This window comes from Aegilops tauschii, chromosome 7 (assembly GCF_002575655.3).
Source record: "Aegilops tauschii subsp. strangulata cultivar AL8/78 chromosome 7, Aet v6.0, whole genome shotgun sequence".
Lineage (NCBI taxonomy): Eukaryota > Viridiplantae > Streptophyta > Magnoliopsida > Poales > Poaceae > Aegilops > Aegilops tauschii.
Window position 1 is genome coordinate 370,465,544 of NC_053041.3, and position 8,228 is coordinate 370,473,771.

General features: G+C 46.8%; 1 pseudogene; it reads left to right on the top strand.

Moving 5' to 3' along the window:
* Positions 1 to 713: 713 nt before the first annotated feature.
* On the top strand, positions 714 to 1,636 carry LOC109769252 (putative E3 ubiquitin-protein ligase SINA-like 6; annotated as a pseudogene).
* Positions 1,637 to 8,228: the final 6,592 nt, after the last annotated feature.

Consider the following 8,228-nt stretch of genomic DNA (forward strand, 5'->3'; position numbering starts at 1 on the left):
CTTGCCTCTAAGCTTGGCTAAAAGACCCGCAGTGTACAATATATTTGCTGCAATCTCTAACATTTACCCCACCACAAATTAAAATTTATATTCCTGTCTTGAACAGATGAGCATGCAAACTACAATCACCAGGATTACAGGTAGGGCCAGAAGATTATTTTAATCAAAAAAATGCTTCGAGGCGGCCTCATAGCATGAGCCCACCCTAATGATTTTAAGCTTAGAAGCACAGTACACGCTATCCTAGACTATGTCACTATACCTCCCCTACACATGAAACTGCCACATGATCGTCTGGGTTGCGCTTGGCTCTTCGCCTCTTCGGTAAGTCGAACAATGATGGTACTACTGAAGTGGAGTACTATAGTATGCTTCTGGCCATCTGACACTGAATGAATTGTTGCATGTCCACCGCGTGCAGGAGGGAGAGCGTGTAGCGAAAGCTTCTCCTAGTCCTGCGAGCCACCACACTCATGGGCAAGAGAGAGGGCGTTGTAATCAAACTTCTCCTTGTTGTACGAGGTGACGCGACACATCAAAGCAGTGCACTCGGTATATTTCAATAATTTGCATTTACCGATGCATTAATTACAACGCATGCATGCATGCCGTGACTTTCCTTTTGATACTTGCTTGTGTTGATTTAATGCACCTTGAAGTACTATGAATATGTGACGGTAAACCTTTGTAATGCCCCGGCCCTAAAGCGAGAGATGGTTGTGCACGAGGAGGGCGAGATCATGCCGACGAAACAGGACCCAACGATGGAGCTCTCTATGGTCTCTATGGACCTCACCTTGCTCCACTGCCCCTTGTGCCTCCGCCCCTTGAAGCCTCAAGTGTATGAGGTTTGAATACACCTCGCATGTTCAGCTGATCGAGGAAGGTGCAGGTTTCTTGATTGATGTGTTGTTCGATTGATTTGTGCAATGCAAGGGAGGGCACCTGGCTTGCGCGGACTGCCACGGCGAGCGCCCCGGGAACCAGCGACAGCGCCAGAAGTGCGAGCACGGCGGTGGCTTCGACGTGCGGAACACGACGGTGGACGCCGTCCTCTCCTTGGTGAGGGTGGAGTGCCCGCACGAAGGCTGTGGGCTCTACGTCACTTACCACAAGCTCGCCGATCACCAGAACGTGTGTCCGCTCGCGCCCTGCAAATGCCCCGTGCCCGTCTGCGGCTACGAAGGCCCGCCGCCGGCGCTCTCCCACCACATCAACACCGTGCATCCCATGCCCGTGCACAGGATCCAGTACGGCAAGGTGTTCTAGCTACAAGTGCCACTATCGGAGCCACCGCTCTTGCTGCTCGCCGAGGAGGAACGACCGCACATTTTTCTTGGTCGGCGGCGTGCTCGACATCGGCGGGCCTATCGCCATGTCGGTTGTCTGCATCCGAGCGGGGGCATCCCCACTGCCACACTACACGGCCAAGTTGTGGGCGAACAGACCGCCAGCGGAGCCCAAAGGCAGGACCGACGCTGTCAAGGTGGAAATGGAGGTGACAAGCAGCAAGGATCCCGGCGACGTCGCCGTGCAGGAGCTGACCTTCTTCACACTTTCGCCCAAGCTGCTGGCCGGGGCTGGGTTGTCGAGGACGGTGTCCCTCCACATTCAGATTGACAAGCTCACCTCCTAAATGATTCTACAGTGCCTTCTGTTTATCTTAGTAATATGCTAAGATAGGGGTTAGCTCGGTCTACTTTAGCTTAAGAGATGGTGGGTTTTGGTGGCGATGCAGCAATTACTTCAACATCATATCAGCAGATATAGTAATTTCCAACAGTCGAACATATATTTTGTGTCTGTTGGATATAAAGATCCTTTGGGTAAGAAGTATAACAGCTTATATGCTTGTTTGTTCAGCAAGTGTTGCATACTTGTGCGAGTTGACATGACACATGAAAGTAGTACTACTACCAGTAGTACTCCCTCCAATCCTAATTTTTATGGCATAGGTCGAGGCGCATATACCAAGGAGGGTCTAGTTGTTTCTATACTTCGAGAACTCACCCGACTGCGCACCAGGCAGACGAAGCTCGTGTCGTGTTGGTGCCATGTGCGGCCCGCACATTAACCAAAATCTCGCGCCTCCATCTTAGCCTCCGTGTTTTAAACTTCTCAATCTCAAGGCCAAGGAGCAACGGGAAACCTATGATAGAGCCAAGAGGATGGTTGAGAACACTACAATTCATAGCTACAAATGCGTGTGTGAGAGAGGACGAGTGCATGTGTGCACCTCTTCTCTTCATGTATAACGTACTAAACTCAGAGTACAAGTGTACGTGGGTGGCATCGACCTAGGGAGCTAGAGATGGTGCGTGCGAAAGAGGGAGAGAGATGATATGTGTCGATGTAATGCGTGTGAAAAAAAGACTAGTCTATAGCTCGCCACGAGGCTATTCCTATCGACCGCCCCAATAACCGTAAGATATGTATCCGACGGTGCCAGTTATTGCACGTACACACCAGTAGAAAAAGAAGTACCATGGCATATTACAAAACTTCTACACCACGACCGAGAACACGTGCCCACGTTACGCCATCCAGGAATAGTGCCGCACTTCGAAACTAGAACCGTCGATAAGTTTTGAGCTTGCGTCTCGTCACATTCCAAATTACTACCATGCTATATTTAATTGCAAACCTGTCCACACCGATCACAACCTAAACGGTTTCCCACTTAGGAGCGTATTAGTACTCGGTTATAAATACTACTATGCCAAGATGACTGCACATTCCTCCTCAACTCCTCATCCACAAAAACAAACAAGCCCTTCAACATCCTTACCTTCTGTCTGCCATGGCCAGCGTGAGTTCTGGGTCGAGAGATTACCACTAGGGAGAGGCGAGCATGGAAGCGGAAGCACGAGAGATGTCCCGCCTCGCCGTGAAAGCAGCCGACATGTCCCGCCGCGCGGAAGTAGCAACACAAAGGTCCCGCCGCGCCGCCGAAGCAGCACGGAGGTCCCGCGCCGCCGCCGATGCAGCAGACTGGTCCGGTCATGCCGCGGAAGCAGCAGAGATGTCCCGCCGCACCGCGAATGCAGCAGAGATGTCCCACTGCGCCTCGGCGGCCTGGGAAAATGTCTCGCGAGCAGGCGACGACTCTTACAGGCGCATCCATGCGATTGTCCATAGCCAGATGGATCAGATCTCTGGCTAGGCGAGGTTGCAGGACGACATGAAAGCCTCGTTTGAACAGGCTACCGGCGTCATCCGACAACTACGGGAGAGCAATGCGAAGCTCCAGGCCGGAAGGGCGAAGCAGGCGGAGGAGACCGCTGCCTTGTTGAAGAGGACATGCATCATCGTCAAGAAACTTATGGATGAGAATGCCATGCTCTGCATCGAGCGTGAAAGGCTGGTGAAGGAATCCGTGGATGCCGCCAAGCAGCGTGTTAAGGACATGAAACTAATGAAAGAGATCATCACCGCTCGCCGCGAGAACTAGTCTCCGCGACCTGCAGCGCATCAAGAAAGTAGAGATTAGTGAGCCAGATTGTTGTATGCGTCTTCCTTCTTCTTATGCCCTTGTGTATTTTGGGCATATTCGCATGTGGCATTTTAATTTATCTTCCTAATTATGTAAGACAATTATTATCCACTGTCGTCGTCCTTATATATTCACCAGTGTTGCTATAAGTCGCAGTAGATGCTATATAGGTCCGTCAGATCTTACATCAAAATCCATGCAAAATTTTCTTTTCGGATTTTCTTTTTTCTCTCTTAAATCTCAGTTAAGTGAGACATAGCCACGCCATTCAACAGGGGCTCGGGCGCCATTAATATAGACCTTGGGAGAGAGGTGGGCGGTAGATGGAGGTCAATGGGCTCTCCTCCCGATAAGCACGCGCAGGGGTCCGATCGCACACCTCATGTACTCAAATAGCTACCCTGCACGACACCTCCTAGCTAATAAAAAGAGGCGCGTGGCAGCACGTAAATGGTAAGTAGAACGTCCACGGTTTCAATAATACTTATGTTTCCGATTGTAACGTGACAGCACTCGTTCCAAAACGACTGTGTTGATTGTTAATGTGTGCGCTTTCGCAAATCGGACAGCAAAATTACCACAACATGTTGGTGCCATGTCATGACACCAAGCCAAGTTTCTGATTTTCATGCGTGTTTTGGATTTACAAGAATTAAAAAACCAAGTGTCTCAATATTTTCGGCCGAGCCACGACGCCCAGATGTTTGAATTTCATTCCCAGTTCTTGCATGGGACCTAGAAATTTACTCGAGGACACACATGTGTTTTTTCAACCAACTTTGGTGCACTGGAGCATGTGCTTGTAGTTCAAATTTGAATTATGCACATTAAATGACCAAAAACTCAATTAATGTATAAAAAAAGGCCAAACGAACCCGGAATAATTCCAAAATTTAACACGACACTCATATAGTTCTATGTTGCCTATGTAAAGAAAATCAAGGGGGGCAGTGTATATCATTTCGTACACAAAGGTGACACGTTCCCTCTCAGAACCACGAGCATTGTTGAGAGAAGCTACATTTTGCAAGAAGCTTATACCAAAATTTATTCCAATTCGGCCAATTTTTTTACCACAACATGTTAGTACCATGACATGACCATGCCAAGTTTCATGATTTTCAGGCGTGTTTTAGATTTACAAGAATTTTAAAACCAAGTTTCTCAATGTACTCGGCCGAGCCACCACGCCCAAATGTTGAATTTCATTCCCATTTCTTGCATGGGACCTAGAAATTCACCCGAGGACACACATGTTATTTTTCAACCAACTTTGGTGCACTGGAGCATGTGCTTGTAGTTAAAATTGAATTATGCACATTAAATGACCAGAAACTCAATTAATGTATAAAAAAGGTCAAACGAACCCGGACTAATCCCAAAACTTAACACGACGCTCATATAGTTCTATGTTGCCTCTGTAAAGAAAATCAGGGGGCAGCGTTCATACGTCTCCAACGTATATATAATTTTTTATTGTTCCATGCTATTATATTATCTGTTTTGGATGTTTAATGGGCTTTAATATGCTCTTTTATATTATTTTTGGGACTAACCTATTAACCGAATGCCCAGAGCCAGTTTCTGTTTTTTTGCCTATTTCAGTGTTTTGCAGAAAAGGAATATCAAACGCAATCCAGAAAACTTGGAGTTGAAGTCTGGAACTCCGCGAGGTGGCCACGAGGTAGGAGGGCGCGCCCCCACCATCGTGGGCCCCACGGAGCTCCACCGACGTACTTCTTTTGCCTATATATATTCTTAAACCCTAAAAACATCAGGGGGAGCTACGAAACCACTTTTCCACCGCCGCAACTTTTTGTACCCGTGAGATCCCATCTTGGGGCCTTTTTCGGCCATCTGCCAGAGGGCGAATCGATCACGGAGGGCTTCTACATCAACACCATAGCCTCTCCGATGAAGCGTGAGTAGTTTATCACAGACCTTCGGGTCCATAGTTATTAGCTAGATGGCTTTATCTCTCTCTTTGATTCTCAATACAAAGTTCTCCTCGATGTTCTTGGAGATCTATTCGATGTAATACTTTTTGCGGTATGTTTGCCGAGATCCGATGAATTGTGGATTTATGATCAAGATTATCTATGAATAATATTTGGTTCTTCTCTGAATTCTTATATGCATGATTTGATATCTTTGCAAGTCTCTTCGAATTATCGATTTAGTTTGGCCTACTAGATTGATCTTTCTTGCAATGGGAGAAGTGCTTAGCTTTGGGTTCAATCTTGCGGTGTCCTTTCCCAGTGACAGTAGGGGCAGCAAGGCACGTATTGTATTGTTGCCATCGAGGATACAAAGATGGGGTTTATATCATATTGTTTGAGTTTATCCCTCTACATCATGTCATCTTGCTTAATGCGTTACTCTATTCTTATGAACTTAATACTCTAGATGCATGCTGGATAGCGGTCGGTGTGTGGAGTAATAGTAGTAGATGCAGGATCGTTTCGGTCTACTTGACACGGACGTGATGCCTATATTCGTGATCATGCCTAGATATTCTCATAATTATGCGCTTTTCTATCAATTGCTCGGCAGTAATTTGTTCACCCACCGTAATATATGCTATCTTGAGAGAAGCCACTAGTGAAACCTATGGCCCCCGGGTCTATTTTACATCATATTAGTTTCCCATCAACTTGCCAATTTCTGTTGCCGTTTATTTTGCAATCTTTACTTTCCAATCTATCCACAAAAATACCAAAAATATTTATCTTATTATATTTATTAGATCTCACTTTTGCAAGTGACCGTGAAGGGATTGACAACCCCTTTATTGCGTTGGCTGCAAGGTTCTTGATTGTTTGTGCAGGTACTAGGTGACTTGCGTGTTACCTCCTACTGGATTGATACCTTGGTTCTCAAAAACTGAGGGAAATACTTACGCTACTTTGTTGCATCACCCTTTCCTCTTCAAGGGAAAACCATCGCATGCCCAAGAGGTAGCAAGAAGGATTTCTGGCTCCGTTGCCGGGGAGATTTGCGCCTGTCAAGTCAAGATTTGATCTCCCGTCAACTAGCCATTTCTAGCGCCGTTGCCGGGGAGATCTACGCTCAAGTCAAGACATACCAAGTACCAATCATAAACTCTTCTCCCTCGCATTACATTATTTGCCATTCGCCTCTCGTTTTCCTCTCCCCCACTTCTAAAACGATTTTCAAAAAACCCTTTGCCTTTTCTTTGCCTTTTTTCCGTTCGCCTCTTTTCGCTAGCCTCTTGTGTGTCCGTGTGTCAGATCATTTGTTTCGCCATCATGGCTAGTCCCCCTATCATTGTTAATACTCCCGATAATGAAGTTCTCAATTTTAAACAAAGGGAGGGAGAAAATCTAAAAGATGCTTGGTATAGAATTTGCAATGCTCAAAATAGATCTACTAGCAAGCAATGTACTTCCGTTTTTCTTTGCAATTTTTACGTAGGAATCACTCCTTGGAATAGATATGTTCTGGACACCATTACCGGAGGGAATTTCTTGGGAAGCCATAATTTTGATTCTTATAATGCTATGATAGATTTGTTAGGCCCACCACCTCTTTTGGTCAAGGGAACTATTTTAACTCTGGAACATGTGATGCAAAGGCTTAATATTATTGAAAATAAAATTGCCACTATAGAGTTAATTGAAAATTTGGATAAAAAGATCCACAACCACATTACACAATATGGATCTAAGGTAGGAGTTACTCTAAAAAACCTTAGGGAAAAGGAACCCATAGTTAATGAGAAGATAGACCAAGATTCCACTAGAATTGATAAACTCGAAGGCATTATTACCAACTTGGGATCTGCTTTTTCTGCCGTTAAAAATACCTCAAATCCTCCTCCTACCAAAGTTGCCAACTTTATCAATGTGTTCGCACACGAACACGTCACCGTGTACCGTCGACGCCGGGGGCGATGCACCACAGCTCACGTCGAAGGAGACCCACCGGAAGCGCGGTACGCAAGACAATCCGGCGGGCGCTTTTATACACCCGAAACCCCACACGCCCGGGAGGGACCCCATCAGGGCGCACGGCGGCTATGGGTTGCCCTAGGTCGACCTGATCGCCCCTAGGGCCTCGATGTTCACCGCGATGCAAAAGAAGAACGAACGAAGAACGAGGAAGAAGAGGAAGAATGGAGAGAGATAAAAGTAAAGGTAAAAAGTGGTAGATGTGTTTGATCGATTGTGTGTTGTTCAATCGGCCGTCACCTCTTGTCTATATAAGAGGTGGATGGACTTCCCGTACAAGAAAAGGACTTGCCTTACCGTCCAAATCATCAGAATCTAACTAAATTCGGACTTCTCACAACCTCCGGCCCGGATGTCCGGCTCTAGGCCCGGGTGATCCGGCCAAGCCCAGATTTCTGACAGCAGCCCACTAATCGGGCTGTAACTTTTTCATACGAACTCGTATAAAGATGATTTTTATATAAAAATCAACCGCCTAAACGAGACGCACAACTTTTGTTGAACACTTTTCGAAATGAGGCCATCCAGAGGGTGTTTCAGGCTGTTTTCTAAAGTCTGCATCGGAAAACCTTGTCCGGACGTCCGGACGATTGCCTGGATTGTCCGCCCTTTACCAGGATCATCCGGGACTCGACCCAGATCATCCGGCTCCAACTTTTAGCTTCTGTTGTTTGGGTCAATCTTTCGGCCCCCGGCCGGATGATCTGGCCCCCGGTCCGGATGATCCGGCCATGCAGTGCTGCAGTGCACAGTTTTGACCGTAG